The sequence below is a fragment of the Canis lupus genome, chromosome 22, assembly GCF_003254725.2.
Source record: "Canis lupus dingo isolate Sandy chromosome 22, ASM325472v2, whole genome shotgun sequence".
Taxonomy (NCBI): Eukaryota; Metazoa; Chordata; class Mammalia; order Carnivora; family Canidae; genus Canis; species Canis lupus.
In genome coordinates this window covers 18,869,159-18,897,140 of record NC_064264.1, presented here as the reverse complement: position 1 = coordinate 18,897,140, position 27,982 = coordinate 18,869,159, and the positions used below count along the sequence as shown (strand labels likewise).

At 35.2% G+C, this 27,982-nt stretch overlaps 2 long non-coding RNA genes across 3 annotated transcripts in view; one reads left to right on the top strand and one right to left on the bottom strand.

The window, feature by feature from the left end:
• Window positions 1-8,828, top strand: part of LOC112678780 (uncharacterized) — a 110,164-nt gene extending 101,336 nt beyond the window's left edge. Inside the window, exon 5 of one of the 2 annotated variants that reach the window (XR_007404910.1) lies at window positions 8,151-8,828. This is a non-coding gene — a long non-coding RNA (uncharacterized LOC112678780). The remainder of the gene's footprint in view (window positions 1-8,150) is intronic. The other variant, XR_003147841.3, reaches the window with a different exon arrangement.
• LOC125753335 (uncharacterized) overlaps window positions 1-27,982 on the bottom strand; it is a 145,326-nt gene that overhangs the window by 76,689 nt on the left and 40,655 nt on the right. The gene's annotated exons all lie outside the window — the stretch shown is intronic.

Below are 27,982 nucleotides of genomic sequence, written 5' to 3'. Positions count from 1 at the left end.
AAATACATTTTTGTTCAACCCATCCAGTTTGATATTTTGTTATAGCATCCCTATGAGCTAATACCAAGTTATTATTGTTTTTAGTGTGATTAATTGTAATATACACACAGAACACAATAATGAAATTCTCATATACCTACCACAACAAAGATCAACGATGATTAACTCATAGTAAGCTATGTCTCAACCTTACCTTCATATAAGTTGTCCCTTTTAGTTTTATTTAGGGATCATTCCAGACATCACAACATTTAATTCCTATTTTTTAAAGTATATATCTCTAAAAATAAGAACTCTTTAAAAAGATATAACCACAGTGCCATAGTCACACCTCCAATTATCAACAATACTGAATACCTTTCTAAAATCTATACCAAAAGATGAAACCATTTTTTTTTTGTCAAACAAATGTTCTTAAAAAGTAATCCAAAATTTAATCAGCACAAGAAATAATTCTATGAATTAGAAAATGTGAGTTTGGGGATCCCTGGGTGGCTCAGCTGTTTAGCACCTGCCTTTGGCCCAGGGCGTGATCCTGGAGTCCCAGGATCGAGTGCTGTGTCGGGCTCCTGGCATGGAGCCTGCTTCTCCCTCTGCTATGTCTCTGCCTCTCTCTCTATCATGAATAAATAAATACATAAATCTTTTTAAAAAATGTGACTTTGCTCATAGGACTTTGTTAAATGCTCATTTATTGAATACCTAAAGTTCTATTAAAATATTGTCAAATTTTGAAGGTTAAATAAGTAAGGGATTGGCAAACTATGACTCTTCAACCAAATTCAGTCCATGGCCTGTTTGTAGAAATAAAGCATTATTTATTGAATATTATCATATTACATCTGTGCTCATTCATTTATTATGGCTAAGTCTATGGCTGCTTTGACACTAAAGCAAGTGTTGAGAAGTTATAGCAAGAAATTCCCAACCTGCAAAGTCAAAAGTGTTTACTTTCAGTCCTTTTACAGGAAAAAATTGCCAAACCCTGAAATAGATTGTTAATAAAGTCAGTTGAAGATATCAACATTATAAAGCCCCAAAAGAAGACCCCTTCTTTAATTTTTTGGTAGAACTACAGTTATCACTTTTGTATTTCATTTAGTAGATATCCAATGTGAAGTTAAATTTTCATATTTCTCCTCTTCTTTAAATTTAAGCTGTGACTCAGATTTATTTTGGGAATAATACTGTGTATAATAAAAATCATCTAAATATCAATGTAGTGTCTGATTTTCTTAAATATTAAGGAATATCAGTTTCTAAGGGTCACCAGAAAAAGGACCAAAACCTGGGTGGCTTAAACTAGATAAAGAGGGGTGCCTCAGTGGCTCAGTCTGTTAAGCATCTGCCTTCAGCTCAAGTCATGATCCCAGGATCCTGATCCCAGAGCCTGGGGTCAAGCCTCGCCTCAGGCTCCCTGTTCATCGGGGAGCCTGCTTCTCCCTATCTTTCTGCTATTACCCCTGCTTGTGCTCACTAGCTTTCTCTATCTCTATGTCAAATGCATAAATAATATCATAAAAAAATAGAACAAAATTACTGTCTTGCTATTCTGGAGGCTAGAAAGTTTGAAATCATAGTGTCAGCAGGGACATGCTCTGATAGGTCTAGAAGAACCTCTTCTATCTCTGGTGTTTGCCTGCCATCTTTGGAATTTCTTAGCTTGTAGAGGCATCACTCCAGTACATGGTATCTTCTCCCTGCATCTTCACATCTCCTTTTTTTTTAATATAAGATGGCCAGTAACACTGGATTAGGGTCCACCCTGAAGACCTCATTTTAAATTGATTACCTCTGTAAAGGCTTTATTTACAAATAAGGCCACACTCTGAGGAACAGAGAGTTAGGACTGCAACATACCTTTTGGGGTGGAGAGGGGCATAGTTCAATCCATAACAATCAAGAATCTCTTTTGCTTACAAGTGCCCATCTTCACCCAAGTAACTATGACTAACTCAGCAAAATGTCTTGAAAACAGTATTGATAAAATATTTCCTATTTTTTAAAAAGGGCTATATGCTATCAACATGAGTGCCCTCACTTAAACTTACTATACAGAAAAGCATGCAAGTTTTATTATGCTAAAGAAAAAACTATAAACATCATATATGGAATTTAAAGGATTCTGTTATTCTGCATTTTTCTTTTTTAAAGCATTCACAATGTTTTAAAATGCAATTAATTAACTGTCCATTATAAAATTAAAAAAATAAGAAACCAAGTAGCAATCTCCTCTGGACTTCAGATGGATTGTCTTTTCCTTCCCTTCTTTAGATTCAATCCTGTCATTAGATATGTGATCTTGGAGCAGATGGAAAACCTACTTTCCCAAATGAAGGGATGGTTGTAGAACATCATAGGTCTATTACATATGAGCTCAGTAGGAAGCTCAGTAGGAGCTCAGTCTGAGACATGACTTAGAATATATTAGGCTTATCACACTCAGTGGCACATTTTACAGTTGATTTTATATTTCAACTTGATGGGCCACAGAGTACCCAGATTTTTGGCTAAACATTAGTCTGTGTGTGTCTGTGAGGGTGTTTCTAAATGAGATTAATTTTGGGTAAAGTAGATTACCTTTCCCAATGCAAGTGGGCCTCATTCAATTGACTGAAGACCTTAAAAGTCTCAGAAAAGGAGAATTTGCTTTCTCTGCTTATTTTCAAGCTGGGTCATCAGTCCTCTCTTGGCCTTCAGATTGGACTCAAACTGGGACTTACACATCATTGGCTCTCCTGCTTCTCAGGCCTTCAGATTCTTTTTTTTTTTTTTTAATATTTTTTTTAATTTTTATTTATTTATGATAGTCACAGAGAGAGAGAGAGAGAGAGAGAGAGAGAGAGAGAGAGGCAGAGACACAGGCAGAGGGAGAAGCAGGCTCCATGCACCGGGAGCCCGACGTGGGATTCGATCCTGGGTCTCCAGGATCACGCCCTGGGCCAAAGGCAGGCGCTAAACCGCTGCGCCACCCAGGGATCCCTCAGGCCTTCAGATTCTAATGGGAACTATACCATCGACTCCCCTGGGTCTCCAGCTTCCCATCTGCAGATGTTAAGACTTTCTGGCCTCCACAATCATGTGAACCAACTCCTTATAACAAATCTCCCCCTACATCCTCTCTCTCTCTCTTTAGAGTGTCAACTGTATTTGGCTGGGTTGTCATAACTTCATGGACACTCTCTATATAAAACATTACACACATACTTACACACACACACACACACACACACACACACAGTTCTCTGGAGAATCCAGTCTAATAGAAAACCAAGTATTCTAATACGGGGAAAATAGAACATGGACATATTTCCTTTACACATACAGTCATGTTCTCTGAACACACAAACGCATATTTATTGTTTAAATAAACAGGGTCTCTTACACATTTTGTTTGCTTCTGTCTTCCTCATCTTAGGCTTTATTGGTCTCATCCTTTGTTTTTTTCAAAACTAGTTTTTCTTCTTCTCATTGATACATATGTCTAAGGCTGCCCTGAATATTGCCCATTGGTTGCATAAATGGAAATAATTTTTAAAATTTAGCATCATTTTGCACGTACAGTACCAGCTAAGCATGATATGAATAAAAATGTGTTAAAAATCACAGAATTCATGGTCTTCCTGAATGACAATGTCATTTGTATTTGTAGATCAGGGCAGTGTGTGTGGATGTATACATATATGTGAAAAATTAAATAAGAATTCTATTAAGCTAAACATATTGCTATATCTTTGAATCCTAGTCACACTGCAAAACACTTGAAAGTATAAAAGCCCATAACTTCTTTCATTTAAGTATGAATTTTATTCAGATGAGAATTTCTCTATCAATAAGGATTTCCTTTAAGTCCTTTTATCCCTACACTTTTCAATAACATCATACATCTAACGATATTCTGGTATATTTCAATTTTAATAGCATAGCATCTTCCATCTGTTGAGAAATGTAATTTTTTGATGAAATATCTCTGAAAATGTTTACTTTCAGTGTGTGGGTGAAACTGAAAGTCAAGCAGACACAACCCATTACATAACATGTTCTTGAGATAAATGACTAATCCTCAAGAGGACTTGACAGCACCACGTGTTACATGTAGTTCATTCTAAAATCACTTGGTAATTGGCTTTACACAAATGAATAATAAACTTATTCTATCTTTATGAGAAGGAGGTAGTTTTGCAACTTGGCATAAAATACACACTGAAGTTATAGGCTCATACTCTCCCATAAAAACTGGGAAATAGAGATGTTATCTACCTTGATGTTTATATTTTAAAGAAATGGAACCCAGGCCCTTGAGAAAGACTCTCCTGGATCATAAAGCTGGCAAAAGGAAGGGATTTACATATAAATCTTCAAGAAAGGATGAAATACTTACAATATTAAAATCTAAAATATATGGTCCAAGAAAAAAGGAGGAGAGGAGCATCTTCCCTCATTTTCAACATGGAAAATTAAGTCTTAATTTTAATTTATGCTTCCTGTTTTTAATATTATCTGTGCTTACAAGAGACAGTAGATCCTTATCTTTAAATCAACTGCTACAACTAAATATTGTATGTTCTCTCAATAAAAAAGTTAAATTTTTCATTGCTGCATCAGCAGGTATAATGATGTACTACATGATATGTGTAAATATTCCAGCCCAACTAAATTATAAATTGATCCAAATTCTCTAGTTATTATCTCTACTAAATGAAAAGATACAGCTGATGAGTATAAAAATAATTGTTTCAGCAGGTTTTTAAATATACACATTGAAATTTATCTGAGTATTACTTTTGATAATATTAGTGCAATGACAAGTAATATTTATCTTAATTTCATAGTTAATATTATTGAACTTTAGATAAATAGAAGCAGTCTAACGTAACACTAAATTAATAATCTTATTTGATGCAGAGCCCAGAACTTGTTATCACAATCATTTAGCACATATTTATCACAATCATTTAGCTCAGATATTTATATGAAATACTATAATTTAATGTTATTTACTCCCTTGGATTTGTTTATATTTATGTCTCACAAGCATTTTAGTGAAGAGATGGGTATTTAATAAGAATGTGAAAAAGATCATGCATGGTGCAAAAAGCAAAAAAAGAAAAAGCAAATTATTTTTTATACAAATAGATAAAACATCATCAGGAAAGTTTTGAAACTAAAGTCTGTTTTGTTGATATATGTACTATAGAAATTTAGAAACAGGCTTAATTCTCCATGTTGAAATGAAAGAAGAGACTTCTTTATCTCTTAGAGCATTTACTTCAGAAAACTTGGCAATTGTTATTTCTTCATCTCTTTCAAATGTATTTAAATCCTTCAAAAAACTAAATGAGCCTTTTGCCAGCTTTATAATCCAGAAGTGTCTTTCTCAAGGACCTGAAATATAAATAAGAGAGACAGCACCCCAATCTTCCAGTTTCTGTGGGAGGGTAGGAGCCTGATTTCAGTGGGCATCTTGTTTCAAGATGCAAAACTATCTTCCATTATAAAGATGGAAGTTTGTTTTTCTTTCGTGTAAAGCCAATTGCTAGGTGAATTCAGGATGGATTACATTTAACAAATGGTTAAATACTGCTCAAGTATATAAAAGGATGCTATTTCTTTTTGTCTTTTCATCTCATAGCAGATTGCCTGGGATGTATATCACGGTCTGGTTTCATGCTCACTCCATAATAAAAATGTTTTCTTTCTCTAATTTGTGGGGAGGATTTCTGGGTTGAGGGAATATTTTGTTCTTAATTATATTACTTATATTTCCTAAAATATTTCCGCTATCTACCTAACTACCTTTCCTTTTAATATGGGTAGATATCTACGTATGTATGTATACACATATGTATAGTCTGTCTATAATCTATCTATCATCTATCTATCATCTATCTATCTATCTATCTATCTATCTATCATCTATCTATCTATCTATCTATCTATCTATCTATCTATCATCTATCTATCTTTGTAACTTACTGGGCTAATTAGAAGATGATATCCATTAACATCTTCAGAGAAACATGATATAGTCAAAGAACACTGAATGATACCTGGGAAGCCTAGTGTCATGTGTCCCATTTAAACAGTTTCCACTGGCAGAAGTTAACTGGTCTGTGAATCAAATTTCCTTTTTTTTTTAAGATTTTATATGTATATAATATATATATTATATATATATATTATATATATATTCATGAGAGACACAGTGAGAGGCAGAGACACAAGCAGAGGGAGAAGCAGGTTCTCTTCAGGGAGCTCGATGCAAGACTCGATCCCAGGACCCTGGAATCGCGCCCTAAGCCTAAAGTAGACGCTCAACCACCGAGCCACCGAGGCATCCCTGTGAATCAAATTTCAATGATATATTACTAATACCTGCCTAATTACTAGTATTGTTTTCAAGGGCAAAGATAATGCTCAGAACACTTATTTTGTAATTATAAAGCAGAATCTAAAAATGTTTAATTTTGATTATAATAATTATGTTTCTTACTCTTTCCATTACCTCTCATCCTAATAATTATACCTAATGCCAAGACCATCATAGCACCCATTAAATTAAATTTGTTTTTCTTCATAAATTTCTAAATTTTACTCATGGCAATATGACTTTAGAAATCTACAGAGAAACTATATATATGTATATATAGATATAGAACTACAGAGAAAATATTTTCAACTTTCTGCAGTTATTCTGTGCAATCCTTACTGTAACTTGAAACCTATGCTAAAAACAAGTCTTGGGAGATCCTTTAGGACTGATAATACAGTTAGAGAACTCCAGAGATGTTACCTCCTCAAAGATACACATTTACATTCCAAGGAGTGCTGAGTCCCTGTGGTTATATTCTTTAGCTCCGAAGTTGGTAACTCTGATCCTATCTTTCCCCTGGGGAGATTTATTTATATACCAATGAGGTAGAGTAAGAAAACAAGAATCCTTCCCACTATGATTCAAAGGAAACTTTCTCATATGGGGAAGAGGGACAGCTGCCTCTTTCTCTGTACAGAAAAAAAATTACTTTGGAATGGCTTGTTGCTTACAATACAGAACTTGTATGTTTAGATGATATCCGGATTCATCATGTCACCCTAGAGGTAAGAATTAGACATAGAGAAACAATGCCGAGATTTGTGCTCTAAGTAAATAATAACAATCTGCTCTGCTCTAGAGAGCTTGTGTTTTTATTCAGGATAAAGTTAATATAGACATTAAAAACTTATAATCCTATGAATATGATTTATGACTATTCTATGAATAAATCTGTAGGTATGATTCTATGTGCTTTATTTTGAGTATGTCTGCAGAAATTTTTAACACCAATGCCAAAAATAGGGATAATGATATTGCAACAAATATGGAATTACAATAACAATTTCACAATGCACTTGTGTAAGTTATTTTGTTTAATAACAATCATCAAAATTTAACACCAAAGCATTTTTAAAATCACATAAGACATTCAATTATTTATAAGTTTTAATTTTTTAATTTCCATTCTTCACTTTGCACACCCAGTAGGGAGCAAGAGGAAAGCTTAGAAATACATGAAGAATATTATTGAGCTTTTAAACCTCAAAGCAATAAACAAATAATGGTATTTATCAAGCTGTACATCTAGTTCATATAGGTTATTAATCTAAAAATAAATGTTTTGTTAATATTACTTTGAAATATCTTCATTCCTTTGATTAAAGATACATGCTATATACATGAAAATATGATTAAATAGCACAGATCAGCTCCTGCTTTGAAACTCCTAAAGCCAAAGACACACAATTGTGGTTAAGACATATTTATGATGTGAATCTTTTTCCTTCCCTTTTCTGTATGCTAAACCTTTCCAGGAGGCTTTATTTTCATTACCCTAGAGAAGAGATACGGCAATCTGACAATGAGGTTGCTTATCAAACATTTTCTAGTTTTTTATTCCAAAAGTTTGTGATTAGAAATATCTGGAGGTATAAAGTAGCACCTATACTCCAGTCAGTGAGATTTCTATATTTCTCCATCTGAATTACACTGGCTGGAAATATTCACAGTAGTTATAAGGTGACTGGGCCCAGGAAGTGAGGAGAAGAGGGGATCAGGGAGTGGAATGTTTAACTTTAATACTCTAAAGTTCCTCTTTTTATGCTTTCTTTTGCAGAGCTTCTCCAGCGTCTTCCCTCTTCCTTCAAATCCTCCTCTCCCCAGTATTTGTCATCCACCTGAGGAGTTGGGTATGGAGGCCAGGCACTCAGATTTCATGTGTTTCCCTAGGTGGCTATCTCTTACACTGCCTGAACACTATGATGGATTTCTAACTGAAAACTGAAATATCATCTTGATTTCTTTATATATTGTTAGTGAAATCAATCTTAACAATATTTTACTTTTGTACGTTTAATCCACGTAAATATTAATTATACAATTTAGGAAGTTTTTACATATCTATATAGACACAAAACCTCCACTCAGATCAAGATATAAAACAATTCCATAACCTCATATAATTTCCACATTTCGCTTTCCATCCCATCCTCAACTCAAGGCAGTAACTATTCTGATTTCTGTTATTAAAGCTTAATGTTGAATGGAATTTAAAGTCTTTCTCTTACTCAGTTCACAATGCAGGTAACTTCCTAAAATGCAGGGATTATAAACTGCAAGGCATTTCTCTTCAAAAAGCCCAACAACCTAAAAATATAACCTATTGAAAACAACAGTGGTGATCCATTTTTCAAAAGATGATTCCCCAATGAAGAATTCTTCCCCCTCGATATAGAATTCTTAATAGATAGTTTTGAGATGCCTGGGTGGCTCAGCGGTTAAGTGCTTGCTTTCAGCTCAGGGTGTGATCCTGGAGTCCCAGGATTGAGTCCCACATCGGGGTCCCTGCTTGGAGCCTGCTTCTCCTTCTGCCTCTCTCTTTCTGTGTCTCTCATGAATAAATAAATAAAAATCTTAAAAAAAAAAAAGAATTCTTATAGATAGTTTCAAGTCATGAGCCCAGAAGGGTCAATGAAACTACAATTTCAAAAATTTTCAGTGTGTGAGAAAGCAAAAGAAGCAAATCAATACAAAATACACAAGTCAAATAACACAGAGTTTATGCAGAGAAAATCCATGAAGTCAATATATTCATTTCAGAAAATATGATATTCAGAAAACAGTACATTATCTTCAAATATATAATAAGATATACTGAATCTATAATGCATGAAATAATATGTTATAACAAAAAAGAACAGTCAAGAGAGTAGAAAAAAGTTCTAGGAAATACTAAGTGTGTGATTACACAAATGGAATCAATGAAAGAATCCATAGAAAAGTTAAGAAAACCTTCAGAGAATAGGAAAAAATAAACAGGAGAGCAATTTTTAGAAAAATACATTAATGCCAAAGTTCTGCATTTGACTCATATCTGTCCAAAATTTAAAAAAAAGAGAAAACCATGAGCAATTATTGATTAAAACCAGAATGTGCAAATATTATGAGTACTTATGAATGTGAATCTACAAATAAATTTCCTCTTAGGGCCCAGCCCAATGAATATGGCAAAATCTACACCAAAACACATTAGTGTGAGCTTTTGGAGAATAAGAAATACACAATTGTAAGAGCTTTCAGAAAGAGATTGGGAGATAGATTAAAAAAAAAAGAATATCAGTGAGAAAATGTATACAAAAGCAATGATAAGGAATGTGTGAGGAATGACAATATGAGGGAAATGCAGAAATATCTTTAAAATTCTGAATGCAACTAACTGATGCTAGTAGATAACTTGTGAGTTTTAGCTGGAATCTATTCAAAAATGGAATAAAGAGGGGCTGGTAGGCTCATGTGGGCTTTCCATGTTCTGCATGTACATTTGCACTTCTGTCTTCTGCTGTTTTTTGTTTATCTAAAGAAGTGAGATTTTCAAAGATGATTTTGTAGTTATGGAAATGTGTAATAAAAATATAATGTCGATTCAGTGAATGGGGAGAGATATCATACTGCCATACCCATTTTTAACATTTTACAAAAGAACTCAAACATATGTTTAATTTTAAACTGAAATCATACTTGAATTTGATGCAAATGTATTCTTATTTAATATTTATGATTACTGTCTTACAAGTATTTCTAACATAAATACACAGAGGTGAACACCTATAAATTCGACCTGAGATTTTTTTTTTTTAAGATTTATTTATTTAATCAGAGAGAGAGAGAAGCACATAGGCAGAGGGAGAAGCAGGCTCCATGCAGGGAGCCCGACGTGGGACTCCATCCGGGGTCTCCAGGATCAGGCCGTGGGCTGCAGGCAGCGCTAAACCGCTGCACCACTGGGGCTGCCCTCGATCTGAGATTAAAAGAGAACAGCCGGAACACGACTGAGAGAAGGGCTTTCACTTCTAGCAGGTAGGAAGGTGGAAAAAGATAACATAAAGAATCAAGTGGGGAGCTGGGCTAAGGCCGGGGGCCAAAAGCCTCGGGGAGGCTTCCCAGCCTGGGGAAGCAGGAACTTTAAAAAATCCGCAGCGGATTCTTCCCAGACAGACAGGTGCTCGCAGGGAAACTGGGCAGAACCGCAGGAAGGGGCAGTGGAGCCTCCAGTCTCCCGGGGTCACTAACAGCGGAGGTGCCCCAGGGGAGAGCGCGCCATATCCTGACGGCCGAGCGCAGTAAAGGGCTGGAGCAGCCGCCCAGCAGGGCCTTGGGGACAAGCCGGTGGGTCAGGTGGCAGGTCCTGTGGAGGGGGCTGAGCCCTGCTGCCTTCGGAAGCCACGGCCTGGGAGCACTATTCCAGCAGCACAGGCCCCAGATCCCAGGGCGCCGGGGGACACAGCCCAGGATCCTGCGCTCCCCCCAGGACAGGCGGAGGTGGGGAGGGCACAGGACAGTGAGGATGCTCCTGCCATTGGGAGCCCCCAGCTGTGCAGATCAGCGCCCCCGCATTCCTAGGAGCAGTGCAGACTGGGAGCTGCGCTAGTTACTGCGGGAGCTGACTCCAGAGCTGGAGAGCCTGTGGCCACCAGTGTGGCTGTCCCTCCTGGTGTCACCCTGTGCCTGGGACAGAGCGGGGCTGCCAGGGAACAGGGAACTCACAGGACAAACAGCTCCCACTGACCCCTGAGTGGGGTGGGGTGGGGGTGGGGCAGCTCCCCCAGGTGCACACACCTGACAATCAGCACAGCAGCCCCTCCCCCAGAAGACCAGCTGGAAAGACGGGAAGAATAGGTTCTTGGCCAGACAGCGCTGGAAAGCTCCAGGGGAAGTCAAGGGATTTACAGTATATAGAACCAGAGGGCACCCCTCCTTTTTTTTTCCTTTTTCCAGTACAACTCATTTTTATATCAGACTATAAATTTCCAAAATTTTTTCTCTTTTCCCACCTTAAAGTATTTTACTACCTCTTCATTTTTAAGTTTCTTTCTTTTTGACTTTCATATTTCTGCAATTATAGGTCTTAGATATATTTTCCACTTCTAGATTCTCTTCAACATACTCAACTAATTTTGGGGAGAATACAAGATATGTTTTGTTTTGTTTTGTTTGTTTTCTTTGCCTCATTTGCTCTACAATGGCATAAGTTAACACCTTCTAAAACATGACCAGCATGCACCCAGAAACAAGTGGTATACCATGCTGGTTCATTCTCTGAGATTATATTCTCTCTTCATTCCCATTCTGTCCCCTCTTTATTTTTTTTATTTTTTTTTTTCTGTCCCCTCTTTAAACCTCATTTATGTTTTGGTGGTCAATGACAGGGCTCTCTACAAGTATTTCTGGTTTATATAAATTTGGGACTGACCATCTTCTAACATACAGAACTTAATATACTCAGAACCAAGAGGATCACCCTCTAGGATCCCTTAGGTAGATTACATTCTCCCTCCACTACAACTTCATCACCACCATCTCCCAGTCTTCCCCACCCTTTTTTTTCTTCAACTTTTTTTCTTTTTTTTTCTTTTCCTCTTTACTTTTGCCTTTTTCTCTTCTATTTTTCTCTTCTCCTTTTTTTTCTTTCTTCTTCTTTGGGGTTCTAGGCCTTTTACTTTTTAAAACTTTGTTTTAAAATTTTTCACTTTAGTGGTGCTTTGTTCTATTTTGTTCTGGTCTTTCTTTTCAATTTCTGGTCTCTGAACTTGGCAGAATCATCTAGAGTGAAATTTACTTCAGTCATGGTTGATATTCTGGACTCAGCCCACTCATACAGCCACTCTGCTGAGCAAAATGACTAGAAGGAAGAACTCACCATAAAGGAGAGAATCAGAAACAGTACTCTTTGCCACAGAGTTACAGAATTTGGATTATAATTCAATGTCAGAGAGCCAATTCAGAAGCACAATTATAAAGCTATTGGTGGCTCTGGAAAAAAGCATAAAGGAATCAAAAGCTTCATGACTGCAGAATTTAGATCTAATCAGGCTGAAATTAAAAATCAATTAAATGAGATGCAATCCAAACCAGAGATCCTAACGATGAAGGTTAATGAGATGGAAGAAAAAGTGAGTGACATAGAAGACAAGTTGATGGCAAGGAAGGAAGCTGGAGAAAAAAGATAAAAACAATTAAAGACCATGAGGAAAGTTAAAGGAAATAAATGATAGCCCTGTAGGAAAAACCTACATGTGATTAAGGTTCCAGAGAGTGTCGAGAGGGATATAGTGCCAGAAAGCATACTTGAACAAATCAGAGCTGAGAACTTCCCTAATTTGGGGAGGGAAACAGGCATTCAGATCCAGGAGATAGAGAGTTACCCCTCTAAAATCAATAAAAACCATTCAACACCTCGACATTTAATAGTGAAACTTGCAAATTCCAAAGATAAAGAGAAGATCCTTAAAGCAGCAAGAGACGAGAGATTCCTAACTTATATGGGGAGAAATATTAGATTAAAAGCAGACCTCTCCACAGAGACCTGGCAGGCCAGAAAGGGCTGGCAGGATATATTCAGGGTCCTAAATGAAAAGAACCTGCAGCCAAGAATACTTTATCCAGCAAGGCTCTCATTCAGAATGGAAGGAGACATAAAGAGCTTCCAAGATAGGCAGATCTGAAAGAACATGGGACCACCAAACCAGATCTACAAGAAATACTAAGGGGGACTCTGTAAAAGAAAGAGGAAGTCCAAAGAAATAATCCACAAAAACAGGGACTGAATAGGTATTACAATGACACTATATTCATGTCTTTTAATAGTTACTCTGAACTTGAATGGCTTAATGAACCTATCAAAAGACACAGGGTTTCAGACTGTATAAAAAAGCAAGACCCATCCTTTTGCAATCTATAAGAGATTCATTTTAGACATAAAGAAACCTCCAGCCTGAAAATGAAAGGTTGGAGAACCATTTACCATTCAAATGGTCCTCAAAAGAAAGCTGGGGTAGCAATCCCTCATATCAGATAAAGTTTATCCCAAAGACTGTAGTAAGAGATGAAGAGGGACACTATATCATACTTAAAGGATCTATCCAACAAGAGGACCTATGAATCATGAATATTTATGCCTCTAATGTGGGAGCTACCAAGTGTATCAATCAATTAATAACCAAGGTAAAGACATACTTAGATAATAATACACTAATACTGGGAGATTTCAATATGACACTTTCTGCAAATGACAGATATTCTAAGCACAGCATCTTCAAAGAAAAAAAGAGCTTTAAATGATACACTGGACCAGATGGATTTTACAGATATTTATAGAACTTTACATCTAAACACAATTGAATACACATTCTTCTCGAGTGCACATGGAACTTTCTCCAAAATAGACCACATACTGGGTCACAAATCAGGTCTTAACTGATACCAAAAGATTGAGACTGTCCCTGCATATTTTCAGACCATAATGCTTTGAAACTAGAATGAAATCATAAGAAGAAATTTGGAAGAAACTCAAACATGTGGAGGTTAAAGATAATCCTGCTAAAAGATGAATGGGTAAACCAAACAGAGAAGAATTAAAAGCATTCATGGAAACTAATGAAAATGAAGATACAACTGTTCAAAATCTTTGTGAACACAAAAACAGTTCAAGGAGAGAAATATATCACAATACACACAACCCCCCCAAATTGGAAAAAAACCCTCAGCTACACAAGCTAACCTCATACCTAAAGGAACTGGATAAAGAATAGCAAATAAAACCTACATCAAGCAGAAGAAGAGGGTTAATAAAGATTCGAGCAGAACTCAATGAAATAGGGTCCAGAAAAACTTTAGAACAGATCAATTCTTTGAAAGAATTAATAAGATAGATAAACCATTAGCCAGCCTAATTAAAAAAGAGAAAAAAACTCATATTAATAAAATCATGAATGAAAGAGAAGAGATCTCATCCAATACCAAGGAAATACAAACGATTAAAAAAATGTATTATGAGCAGCTATACGCCAATAAATTAGGTAATCTAGAAGAAAAGGACACATTTCTGGAAAGCCACAAATTACCAAAACTGGAACAGGAAGAAATAGAAAACCTGAACAGGCAATAATCAGGGAGGGAATTGAAGCAGTAATCAAAAACCTCCCAAGACACAGAAGTCAAGGGCCAGATCGCTTCCCAGGGGAATGCTATCAAACATTTAAAGAAGCAACAATACCTATTCTACTAAAGTTGTTCCAAAATATAGAAAGGGACAGAATACTTCCAAACTCGATTTATGAGGTCAGTATCACCTTAATTCCAAACAGACAAAGACAAAGATCCCACCAAAAAGGAAAATTATAGACCAATATCCCTGATGAACACAGATGCAAAAATTCTCAACAAGATACTAGTCAATAGGATCCAACAGTACATTAAGAAGATTATTCACCATGTCCAAGTGGGATTATCTCTGGGATGCAAGGATGGTTCAACACTCATAAAACAATCAATGTGATTGATATATCAACAAGAGAAAAAACAAGTACATATGATCCTCTCAATAGATGCAGAGAAAGCATTTCACAAATTATAGCACCCATTCCTGATCAAAACTCTTCAGACTGTAGGGGTAGAGGGAACATTCCTCAGCATCTTAAAAGCCATCTATGAAAAACCCACAGCAAATATCATTCTCAATGGGGAAACACTGTGACCCTTTCCCTGAAGATCAGGAACACAACAGGGATGTCCACTCTCACCATTGCTATTCAACATAGTACTAGAAGTCCTAGCCTCAGCAATCAGGCAACAAAAAGAAATAAAAAGCGTTCAAATTGGCAAAGAAGAAATCAAACTCTCCCTCTTCACAGATGACATAATGCTGTACGTAGAAAACCCAAAAGACTCCACCCCAAGATTGCTAGAACTCATACAGCAATTCGGCAGTGTGGCAGGATACAAAATCAATGCCCAGAAATCAGTAGCATTTCTATACACTAACAATGAGACTGAAGAAAGAGAAATTAAGGAGTCATCCCATTTACAATTGCACCCAAAAGCATAAGATACCTAGGAATAAACCTAACCAAAGAGGTAAAGGATCTCTACCCTAAAAACTTCAGAACACTTCTGAAAGAAATGGAGAAAGACACAAAGAGATGGAAAAATATTCCATGCTCATGGATTGGAAGAATTAATTTTGTGAAAATGTCAATGCTACCCAAGGCAATTTACACATTTAATGCAATCCCTATCAAAATACCATGGACTTTCTTCAGAGAGTTGGAACAAATCATCTTAAGATTTGTGTGGAATCAGAAAAGACCCCGAATAGCCAGGGGAATATTAAAAAAGAAAACCATAGCTGGGGGCTTCGCAATGCCAGATTTTAGGTTGTACTACAAAGCTGTGATCATCAAGAAAGTGTGGTACTGGCACAAAAATAGACACATGGATCAATGGAACAGAATCCAGAATCCAGAAGTGGACCCTCAACTTTATGGTCAACTAATATTCGACAAAACAGGGAAGACTATCCACTGGGGAAAAATAAAAGACAATCTATTCAATAAATGGTGCTGGGAAAATTGGACATCCACATGCAGAAGAATGAAACTAGACCATTCTCTTACACCATACACAAAAATAAACTCAAAATGGATGCAAGATCTAAATGTGAGACTAGATTCCATCAAAATCTAGTGGAGAACACAGGCAACACCCTTTTTGAACTTGGCCACAGCAACTTCTTGCAAGATAGTCTATGAAGGCAAGAGAAACAAAAGCAAAAATGAACTATTGGGACTTAATCAAGATAAAAAGCTTCTGCACAGCAAAAGAAACAGTCAACAAAACTAAAAGACAACCTACAGAATGGGAGAAGATATTTGCAAATGACCTATCAGATAAAGGGTTAGTATCCAAGATCTATAAAGAACTTATTAAACTCAACAGCAAAGAAACAATTCAATCATGAAATGGGCAAGACTCATGAACGGAAATTTCACACAGACATGGCCAACAACCACATGAGAAAATGTTCCGCATCACTGGCCATCAAGGAAATACAAATCAAAACCACAATGAGATACTACCCCACACCAGTGAGAATGATGAAAATTAACAACACAGGAAACAATACATGTTGGAGAGGATGTGGAGAAAGGGGTACCCTCTTGCACTGTTGGTGGGAATGTGAACTGGAACAGCCACTCGAAAAATAGATATGAGTTAAAAATAGATCTGTCCTATGACCCAGCAATTGCTCTGCTGGGAATTTACCCCAAAGATACAGATTCAGTGAAACGGAAGGAACCCTGCACCCCAATGTTTATAGCAGCAGTGTCCACAATAGCCAAACTGTGGAAGGAGCCTTGGCATCATCAAAAGATGAATGGATAAAGAAGATGTGGTCTATGTGTACAGTGGAATATTACACAGCCATTAGAAATGACGAACATCCATCATCTGTTTCAACATGGATGGAACTGGAGAGTGTTATGCTAGTCAAGTAAGTCAAGCAGAGAAGGACAAACATTATATGGTCTCATTCATATGGGGAATATAAAAAAATAGTGAAAGTATTATAGGGGAAAGGAGAGAAAATGAGTGGGAAATATCAGAGAGGGTGACAAAACAATATAGACTCCTAACTCTGGGAAACGAACAAGGGGTGGTGGAAGGGGAGGTGGGCGGGAGCATGGGGTGACTGGGTAACTGGCACTGAGGGGGCACTTGATTGGATGAGCACTGGATGTTATACTATATGTTGGCATATCAAATCCAATAAAAAATACAAAAAAATTCTAATAAAAATACAAAAAATTGCTAAATTTCAAAAAAGACACACACAAAAGAAAAAGAAAAAATGATAAAGCTACATGCAAAAGTTCTAATTTAGAAAAGGGACCTTTATTTACAATGCATTAGAGAAATCAAATACATTAAATGGGTTTGTAGGGGTTGGCAAGTTTAATAACTTCTTTTAAGGTATAGATTTCATGTGCCAAATATTTGTGGTGAAATATAACTTTTACCTTATTTATGAACACTGCAAATCATTTCCATTAAAAAATATATCTGAACTACTACCACAGATTCTGTTTTTGCCAGTAACCTGTCTGTTTCAATTTTCCCTGCTTCAGCTCCCAAAGGAAACTGTTATTTCCATATTCTTACCTGTTTGCAACAACTCAAAACAAGTGGATAGTAAATCAGTGAGAAGAGCGATTTTACAGTAGATCAAAGATGAAACACTAGGCATGGAGTGCACTGAAAATATTGCTCAGTTGCTTTTTCTGTTTCATCTTCAGAAAGACCTATCATCACTAAAGACAACCATAATGCAGTGAAAACTGCATTTGGCTTGACATTCAAAAGACCTGGGTTACAGATCTGCCTCTCCCTGCTTGTATGAACTTGATCAGCTCACTGATAATTTATGTGCCTCCTTTTGCTTTTTTATATAAAACTTGGATGATATTAGAATTAACTAAATGAAGTTGTCTACATTTGACCATATTTTATGTACAAGAACAATAATTTCAGATGATTCATCCTTACCGAAGTTATCTCATTCTCTTGCTCTGTATACTAAAGTCAGAAAATGGAGAAAAGTTTGATTAAATGCCATTTGTGAGCATTAAGTTGGTCCAGTTGAAAATATTCTATTTAAATTTAAGCAATATAATCAGCATCACAATTTGTGTTTAAAGAGGTTTTCTCCAAAGTCAAATGAAAATGAAACCAATTAAATTATAGTGATATTCTTGTATTAAATTATTGCTATTAAACCTAATTCATTGTGGAAATATTAAAATATGAAAACTTTGGTCATTATATCCTACTGATCTGTAGCACATTGCACAGAAATGTATATAACTGTATCAGAATCAGTTAGAACTGGGCTCAAATTCCTGTTTTGTCACTTACTAACTGGATGTATTTTCTGATTCTGATCTGAACCTCTTTTCTTAAAATGAGAGAAACCAGGCCACAAAATAAATAAGTTTTCAAGGAAATATTGAGGTTATTTTAATCATTCTTTGAAACTCAGTTACATACAAAGTGGTCTGATACATATAGAAACAGTTCCTTTAATTTTTGAAACTTTCTAAATGATCATGACATTACTCATATACTTTTTAATGTTAGGAGACAATAATATCTTACCTTTAATTAAGAACAGAGTTTAATGCTAATCATGAATTTATTTATTTTTTTAAATATTTATTTATTTATGATAGTCACACACAGAGAGAGAGAGAGAGAGAGGCAGAGACACAGGCAGATGGAGAAGCAGGCTCCATGCACCGGGAGCCCGACGTGGGATTCGATCCCGGGTCTCCAGGATCGCGCTCTGGGCCAAAGGCAGGCGCCAAACTGCTGCGCCACCCAGGGATCCCAATCGTGAATTTATTTTACACTGTGGGAAAAATATATCTGGTACATTTAATATGTTTTTTAAATATAATATATTTTGGAATTTAGTGGATTCATTGTTTAGAGTGAAGACTGGTAAAAGACATAGCCCCTATTAATTTATTTGTATCTCCACATAAACAGAATTTCTCCTCCAAAATTCAGAAATTCACATGTTTCCTGCAGGTTTATATAGGATGTATATGATAGATTAATGAAGGTTAATAATTTTTAGAAACTTAAACATATGGAGAAAATTTAAATGTGAATACATATGGCCATATGTCAACAATCCCTTTTCAATATCAATCCCATGATTATCATGTTCTCCACAAAAATAAATGGACTTACAGACTCCTACTGTATTTGCCCTGACTTGCTAATATTTTCTAAAACACACACCCAGAGACAATATTGCCATTTCCAATCTCTCTCAATGAAGAAACTTACAACATTTAAGTTCTCAGAAGGTTGCTAATGGTGCAGAAGCTGGAAAGGCTGTGGATCTGTAAACATCTCAGGTACCCACTGTAGGATAGGATATCTGAAAAAAAACTAGCATATTGAAGTTCTGTATATGAGTTGGCATGTATCTTTAGAGCTCTGGCCCCTAAACTGTCAGTCATTTTTTAAAATTAAGTATTTTGTGCCCAACAGGAAAGTAACAACTTAACCTAGCTTCTATTCAATTATTGACCCAATTAAATGAAAATCTAACACTTTCAATCATTAATAAGCTGAAAGGATATTGGTAAAGGCATTTACTAGATTCATTACAAATTTTCTGGAATAGCTGTGGTCATTGAAACTTTTATTGTCTTTTATTTATAGGACCTGGGTTTTGATAAGGAATCAAGATATTTATATATCATCCAAATGTAGGTTTCTAGGAGACCAGCTCACTCTTGGTCTTCATCTTTACTTCAATAGTACTCTGGACTGAAAACTCGGGATTATTTGCCTGGCAAAAAATATCCACTTATTGTACAAGGAGATATAGTATAGGTTTATTTGTGTGTACTTATATGTTGGGTATATGTGCATGTACATATGCACAGAAAAGGTTGGAAAGGTAGTTTTCTGCCTAGTACACGACCACAAAGAAAATTCCTAGGTAAATATTCAGCATCTATCTCCATCATCTCCAGGAACCCTAACATAAACACTAATAAAGTCTTGCTTCCCTTTTATTCAGTGAAACAGACTTTGGGTTGAAGATGGTGGTAGAAACACAACAGCCCTGAGCTATATACCATTATCTCTGGGTTAGGTTAAGATGTGGTAATAAAGCAGCAAATGAAGAGTAGTACCTTATCCACACTGAAAAATTTGTCATCTTACATATAAGGGTGAATACCCACATGAAGTCCAAATTGGGACAGGTGATGTTATTACAACCTCTTCCCCACTTACATCAAACCTAAAGCATAGAATTAATTTTTAATTATAAAGCTTACATCTTAATGGCTTGAAATAAGGGAAAAGATAATTGAAAAGAATGTTCTCATTGTGGCTCCATCAAAACAATCAAAGACTTTATTTCCCTACAGTTCTTTGTAATCCAATAGTCAAATTTTTCTTTGTACATGATTTGAATAAATGGCACTTTTTTTTATTTTTTAAACTGACCTAACTTGACTGGCCTAATTTGACTCTTCAGATATGAAGGCATTCTGATTCAGGGCATTCTGACTCAGAATAGAACTTTACTAACATATGACCTATTTTAACACATGACTATTTTAATACCTGTACTTATTGCTATAGCTCTTCTTCAGGTTAAAATCCAATTCCTCGGCAAAGTTTCCTAAAAGCTTATTAATCATGTTATAACATTCAGATGATAAACTACATAAATGAACAGTATGGTACTTTGTATTTATTCCATTGTGTTAAACATTTACTGAAAACATCACTTCAAATTATTCTCATACATTTTCCTTTGTAGTTCTAAAAAGTCACTTTCATTTTATTACTCATTACAAAAACTTACCCTCAGTAAGGCATATTTATGACATTTCTCTAGATGTATTAAAGTGGATATTCTTTAAAAGATGCAGACATACTCATATTAAAAATAAATTGCTCCAAAAAAATAAAAAAAATAATAAATTGCTCCAAAAGGTATAAACATTAATAAGGAAAAATAATCAGATAATTAAAAAGGGAAAATGTCCACTTAATTTCTAATTCAAAAATGTACAGAAGTATTACTTTAAAACATTATTTATCCTTCATGAACTAGCAGATATTAAAATACTAGCTGAAATATAGCTAAAATAAAGCCATTAATTAAGAACATTTTGATGAAACTGTGCCTTTACTGATACTCTTATGCACTTCTGATAGTACCATATATTTTTTGTTTTATAAAATGGCTGTTCTTTTTATATTCTTGATATAAGTTCTTCGATACATATATAGTATGTATATTTTATTCCATACCATGGCTGTGTCCTTATTTCCTGTGGTATCTTTGAAAGAGCAGAAAATTTTAGTTTTTTGGTAAAAGGCAATATATTATCTTTTTTGTGTGTGACTTTTCTAATCCACATTTGCTTAACCTCAGGCTACAATAATCTTCCTTATTTTCTACTAGAAATATCTGAGGTTTAGCTTTTACACTGAAGCCCGCAGTCCATTTTATGATAACTATAATGATTTGTTTGAGGAAAGGTTTGGCGTTCATTATTTTCCATATGGATATCCAGTTGCTTCAGTATAATTTGCTTGAAAAACTATTATTTCTCCATGAATTGACTTGGCATGTTTGTCCAAAATCAATTGACCATACATATGGGGGATCTATTTATGAATTATTTCTTCTCTTCTATTTATCTCTATGCTTTTTAAAAAATATTTATTTATTTTAGAGATTGAGAGAGAATGTGCACATGTATGTGCAGCATGAGTGATGGGTGGGGCAGAGGGATAGAATCTCAAGCAGACTCCCCGCTGAGCACAGAGGTTGACCCAGGGCTCAGTCTCAGGACCCATGAGATCATGACCTGAGCCAAAACCAGGAGTCAGACACTTAACTGACTGAGTCACTCAGGTACCCCATCTCTATGCTATCTTTATGCCAATTCTACATTGTCTTTATTGTATTACTTTTAAAGTAAGGCATGAGATCAGGTCAGATAAATCCTCCAATTTTCTGGCAAATTTATTTATTTATTATTTATTTATTTATTTATTTATTTATTTATTTATTTATTTTTAAAAGATTTTATTTATTCATGGGAGACACAGAGAGTTGGGGGTTGGGGCAAAGGGAGAAAAGCAGGCTCCATGCCGGGAGCCTGACATGGGACTGGATCCTGGGTTCCCAGGATCAGGCTCTGGGCTGAAGGTGGTGTTAGACCGTTGAGCCACCTGGATGCCCTGGCAAAATTATTTAGACTATTCTAGCTTCTTTACATTTTTATATAATTTTAGAAACATCTTGCTAATTCCTATATAAGAAAGGCTGCTGGGACTTTGATTGGGACTATGGCATATCTACAGATAAAATATCAATTTTCTCTGAAAGTTAACAGTCCAAAAATATTTTGTAGTTTTCAGTGTAGTAGCTCTGTGCGAGTTTTATTCGATTTATTTCTAAGAATTTCCCATTTACTAAGGCTTGAAAATAACAAGTTTAATTTAATTTTTCAACTGTTCCTTGTTACAGTTGATATACAAAAACCCTGCATATCTATTTATATATCTATATCCATTACCTATTTATCAAGATAGATATAGGTTTTTTTTATATTGGAATCTCCAAACATTATTTATTATATCTTACTAACTGTTCTCAAGCTTTATTAATATTTTCCAAATAGAAAATCATGTTTAATTATTTTTCATTTATCCTTTTCTTGTTTCATTGCACTGGCTAGGGGCACATAAGGAAAATTAAATATACATGGTAAGAATTGATATTTTGTCTTTCACAAAAACATATTATACTACATGTCAATATTCTTTGTCAAATTGAGGAAGTTTTTTTTCCATTCCTATTTTTCTAAGAGTATTTATCATGAGTTCTTAGTGTTCATTTGGTAAAGAATTCTTGCATAATGTGGCTAAGGGATTCTTGCACAATGAGAAGTTTCACAGGTCTACACATTGTCAAATGAAAGAGTTTAAAATTATTGTAGAAATGCTCCTAGATGTTTCTAAGGAGGAAGGAAGGAAGTGAAGCACTTGTGGAATACTTAAGCAATGATGGGGAAATGTCTCAGCGTACCTTTGGTTCTTAGAGTAAGAACTGAAATAAGCCTTCTGAGGAGTAAGTCAGGCATATAAAATATTTTTAGAATAGAACAACGTATGTGGTGTAATTAGTAAGGATATATCCTACAATAGGTGACGTTGACTCCCCCACTCCCAATTTTTGTATCTCAATTGTGGTAAAGAAATCAAAAGGCATCCAAAAATCAAAGAATTTTGCTATCTTCCACAAAAAAAATTTCAGGAAAAAAAATCCTAGTTGACTGAAGAAAAGATGCCTTTCTTTCCACTCACTATTAAAGGATAACCCTTTATCCTATTATGTGGGATAATCCCACATTAATGTCCCTTACATAGGTGGAGTTTTCAGAAGGAAAACCATATAGCAATTTAATAGATGCAGAAAAAGAATCTGACATAATTTGACATGCATTCACATAAAAAACTATCAGAAAACTTGTACTGAGTGTCACTTTGCTAAATATGATAAAATAAATCTATGAAAAAATTACAATGTCATATTTAATGGTAAAGACCAAATGACTTCACTATCCCTATCAAGACAAATTTTTCTGCTTGTATCATTCCAACTTAACATCATGCAGAAGACCTTAGCCAGAACAATAATGCAAAAAGAAGAAATAATATAGATGCTGGAAAGGAAAAAAAATCTATTTGCAGATTACAAGATTGCCTGCATAGTAAAATCCTAAATCATCTGCAATAAAAATAAGTAGAACTACAAACTGAGTAAAGTTGGAGGATACAAAGTCTTATATAAAAAATAATTATAATTATATGAACAGCCAGAAATTGAAATTAGAATAAAACAAAAAATTTAAAGCAGCGATTGTTAGAAAAAAATTTAAAAATACACATGCTCTGAAAATTTGAAATATATACACACAAATCTAATAAAATAAATGCGATTATTTGTATGAAGAAAACCACAAACCATTGATAATAGAAGTTAAAGAAGACAAATAAATGGAAAGAAACAACATTCATGGATTTAAAGATTCAATACTGCTAAAATATTACTTCCTTCAAATTTATCTGTAGATTCAATAGTCTTAATAATAAGCTCAGTAGGACAGTCAGTAAAACTTGACAAGGTGATTGTTAAATTTCATATAGAAAAGGAAACCTCTTCAATAGCCAAAGCAATTTTGAAAAACAAAGAACAAAGCTGGAAGTCTCACACCGTCTGATTCAAGAATCACTGAAAGCTACTACTAAACACAGCACGATGTAGTATGAAAGGGTAGACATAAGTCACTGAAAAAAGTCCCAAAATAAAATCACTTGTTTATGATCAATTGTTTTTCCACAACATTATAAAGACAGTTCAGTGGATCAATGGTAGGTTTTTTTAACAAATGGTGCCGAGCCTATCAGATATCCATGTGTGTAAGAAAGGTAAAGAAGAGGAAAATACATTGTGTATATTGAACCATATCTTGCACCATATACAAAAATTGAGATAGAAATAAATTACTGACTTCAATACATACCCAAAACCATTATGAATTCTAGAAGAAAGAAACTAGAAAAGAAAAAAAAAAAGTGCTGTCCTGGATTTAAGATATTTTGAATAAGGACACAAAAAGAATGAAGCAAAGAGAATACTGATAAGTTAAACTTCAACAAAATTAACAGTATTACTCTTTAAAAGACTCTTTAAAAGATGAAAGGATAAGTTACAGGTTGGGAAAAAAACATTAAACTAATATTTGGTATTTGGTATAGGATTGGTATCCAAAATGTATACTCTTATAACTAAAGAGAGAGAGAGAGGGCCGCCCCAGTGGTGCAGCGGTTTAGCACCGCCTGCAGCCCGGGATGTGATCCTGGAGACCCGGGATCGAGTCCCACGTCGGGCTCCCAGTGCATGGGGCCTGCTTCTCCCTCTGCCTGTGTCTCTGCCTCTTTCTTTCTCTCTCTCTCTCTCTCTCTCTCTGTGTCTCTCATGAATGAATAAATAAAATCTTAAAGAGAGAGAGAGAGAGAGAGAAAACAATACAACTTGTAAAATAGGCAAAAAATTGGATATTTAAAAAAGAAGATTTAGGGATGCCTGAGTAGCTCAGCAGTTGAACATGTACCTGCATCTGGCTCATGGCATGATCCTGGAGTCCTGGGATCGAGTCCCATATCAGGCTCCCTGCATGGAGCTTGCTTCTCCCTCTGCCTATGTCTCTGCCTCTCTCTCTCTCTCTCTCTGCATCTCTCCTGAATAAATAAATAAAATCTTTTTTTAAAAAAGATTTACATATGGCAAATAAAACATGAAAACTTATGCAACAGCATTAGCCATGAGGAAAATATAATTTTAAACCAAAGAGAAACAGCAATAGACATCTACTAGAATCAACAAAATTTACCAAAAAAAGTGACAATATCAACTGTTGGCAAGAATATGGAGTACATGGAATTCTCAAGACTCCTTGATTAGAATGCAAATGATAGATTCACTTTGCAAAACATGTTGGCAGTTACTTTAAAAATTTAAAAATGCACTTAATGTACAACTGACCATATTCAATAAGATAAATGAAATAAATGTTCAAAACAAAAACCTGCATGGGAATGTTTATATCACTTTTATTCATAATTACCAAAAACTGGAAATGTCCATCAACTGATGAATGGATAGTCTGTAGTTCTTCCTCACAATCAGATTCTACTCAGTGATACAAAGGAAGGGACTAATGGTACATGTAACAATACAAAAGAATATTAAATTATGCTAAGTGAAAGATACCAAACAAAATAAGCTTATACCATCTAATTCTATTCATGCACATTCTGAAAAGGTGAAACAATGGGGATAGACTACAAATGATTGCTGGAGACAGAGGGAGGGAAGAGGGATTAACAATGAGAAGCAGTAACATACAACTATGTATGACCAAAATATTCAGTGGTTAAATTATCTCTGCTAATTTTAGTAAAATATTGTGGCATGAATTAATTACAAGATAATAGTATAAATAATGTTTTATTAAAAACACTGGTGGTGATACCAGAGATTTCTATCAAAGTATCAAATATAGGTTTTTAAAATAGATTCAAAACAGGAAAGTTAGTAAGATTTAAGGTAAATATTATTTACCTTGCCTTCTTGTCACTTTGCCTTCTGTGTAGTGAAGGACAAAAAAAAAAGTACATACAAAAGGAGTATTCCACATGTCAGCAACCATTATAACTTGAAAGAGTAGAATAAAAAGATCAGATATATCATTTCTCTGAGGTGGAAATGGCAGTTTACAGATGGCTTCTTTGTAAGACCAAAGGAAAGGGCTGGATGAAGAATAAATTTAAGATTATAGTCTGAAAACTGGCATATGGTTAGACATCTTATTTGTAGTGGTATTTGTTTTGTTTTATTTTCTTTTTTTTTCCAGAGGAGTAACTGAGGGATGTGGTGGGGAAGAAGGGAAGACTTTTTTGACAGTTCCATTTTGGACATGGAAAATCTGAGATGCTAATGAGAGACATAGGTGCAAATAGACATATGCAATTAACTGTCTGAGACTCAAGTTGAAGGGAAAGGTTCAGACTGAAGATCATTATTTAAGATGATGTATAAAAATATATAAAATATAAAGATGTTGATTTAAAAGCATGAACCTGTAAAAGATCAAGCTAAAAGGTGTAGAAAAAAAAAAAGATGATTCAAGATAACCTCTGGAAAACTCTAAAACGTGTGTGTTTTAGAACAATCAACCAAAGGGACAGAGAAGGAGCAGCCATTAAAGCAATTAAGGAGAATATTAGAAAAATATGCTGTCAAAGAATATAAGAAAGGAAAGTGTCCATTGCTAAAAAAAAAAAAATCAAGTAATAGAACCTCAGAAAGTGACTTTGTCAGATCAATGATAGCCACAAGCTCTTTGGCACTCCTCTTGTGAAGTGAGTTGATTTCCCATTCTCTTGAATCTCAATGTGGTACTCAGTACTCTGACCAACAGAATATGGTAGAAGAGACTCTGTGCCAGTGTCTTGGCCTGAGTCTTTAGAGCCTGGAAACTTCATTTTCTGCTCTCAGATTGCTTTTCCTTGGGAAACCAGTCATCAGGTAAAAATATGACTACCCTATGGTCACCTTTCTGTGAGAAACCCCAAGCTAGCTCTAGCTACATGAAAGGCCACAGCAAGAGAAATATATTAGTGTAGAAGCCTATAGAACATTGTTTCACCTGCCATATGCTGCAACAATATCAGAAAATCTCAGCAAGAATAGCCTGAGTACATAAATACTCAGAAATATGAAAGATGACAATAAATGGTTATTTTAAGTCTCTAAGTTATTGACTTTAAAACTAACCCAGTATAGGAAGCAAGTTCTCTCCATCTTAATAAGCTCTACAAATACTACCTTTAAAATTTTGTTATTTCTAATTTTGTCAGATTATTATTTTTTAAAATTTACTTTGTTCTAATTTCAATGACTACATAGTAATATGCAGTTTCTTGTTTTATAGTATTTTCAAATTTTTCAGTCTTTTTAAAGATTTTATTTATTCATGAGAGAGACACATACACACTGAGGTAGAGACATAGGCAGAGGGAGAAGCGGGCTCCATGCAGAAGTCCGATGTGGGACTTGATCCTGGGATGCTGGGATCATGCCCTGAGCCAAAGGCAGATGCTCAACCGCTGAGCCACCCAGGAATCCCAAATTTTTCAGTTTCAAACTATGTATTTCCTAAATGTTATATTGCATTTAACTTCCAACTTATTTGTATCTTCCTGCTGCCAAATTATTTTATAATCAATATTATGAAATATTGATAAAATATTTTATTTTATAATCAATATTAAGTATAACAAATAGTATCTTTCTCACCATTGCTTTATTTCCCTCTTTTTTTTTTATTTATGATAGTCACACAGAGAGAGAGAGAGAGGCAGAGACACAGGCAGAGGGAGAAGCAGGCTCCGTGCACCGGGAGCCCGACGTGGGATTCGATCCCAGGTCTCCAGGAT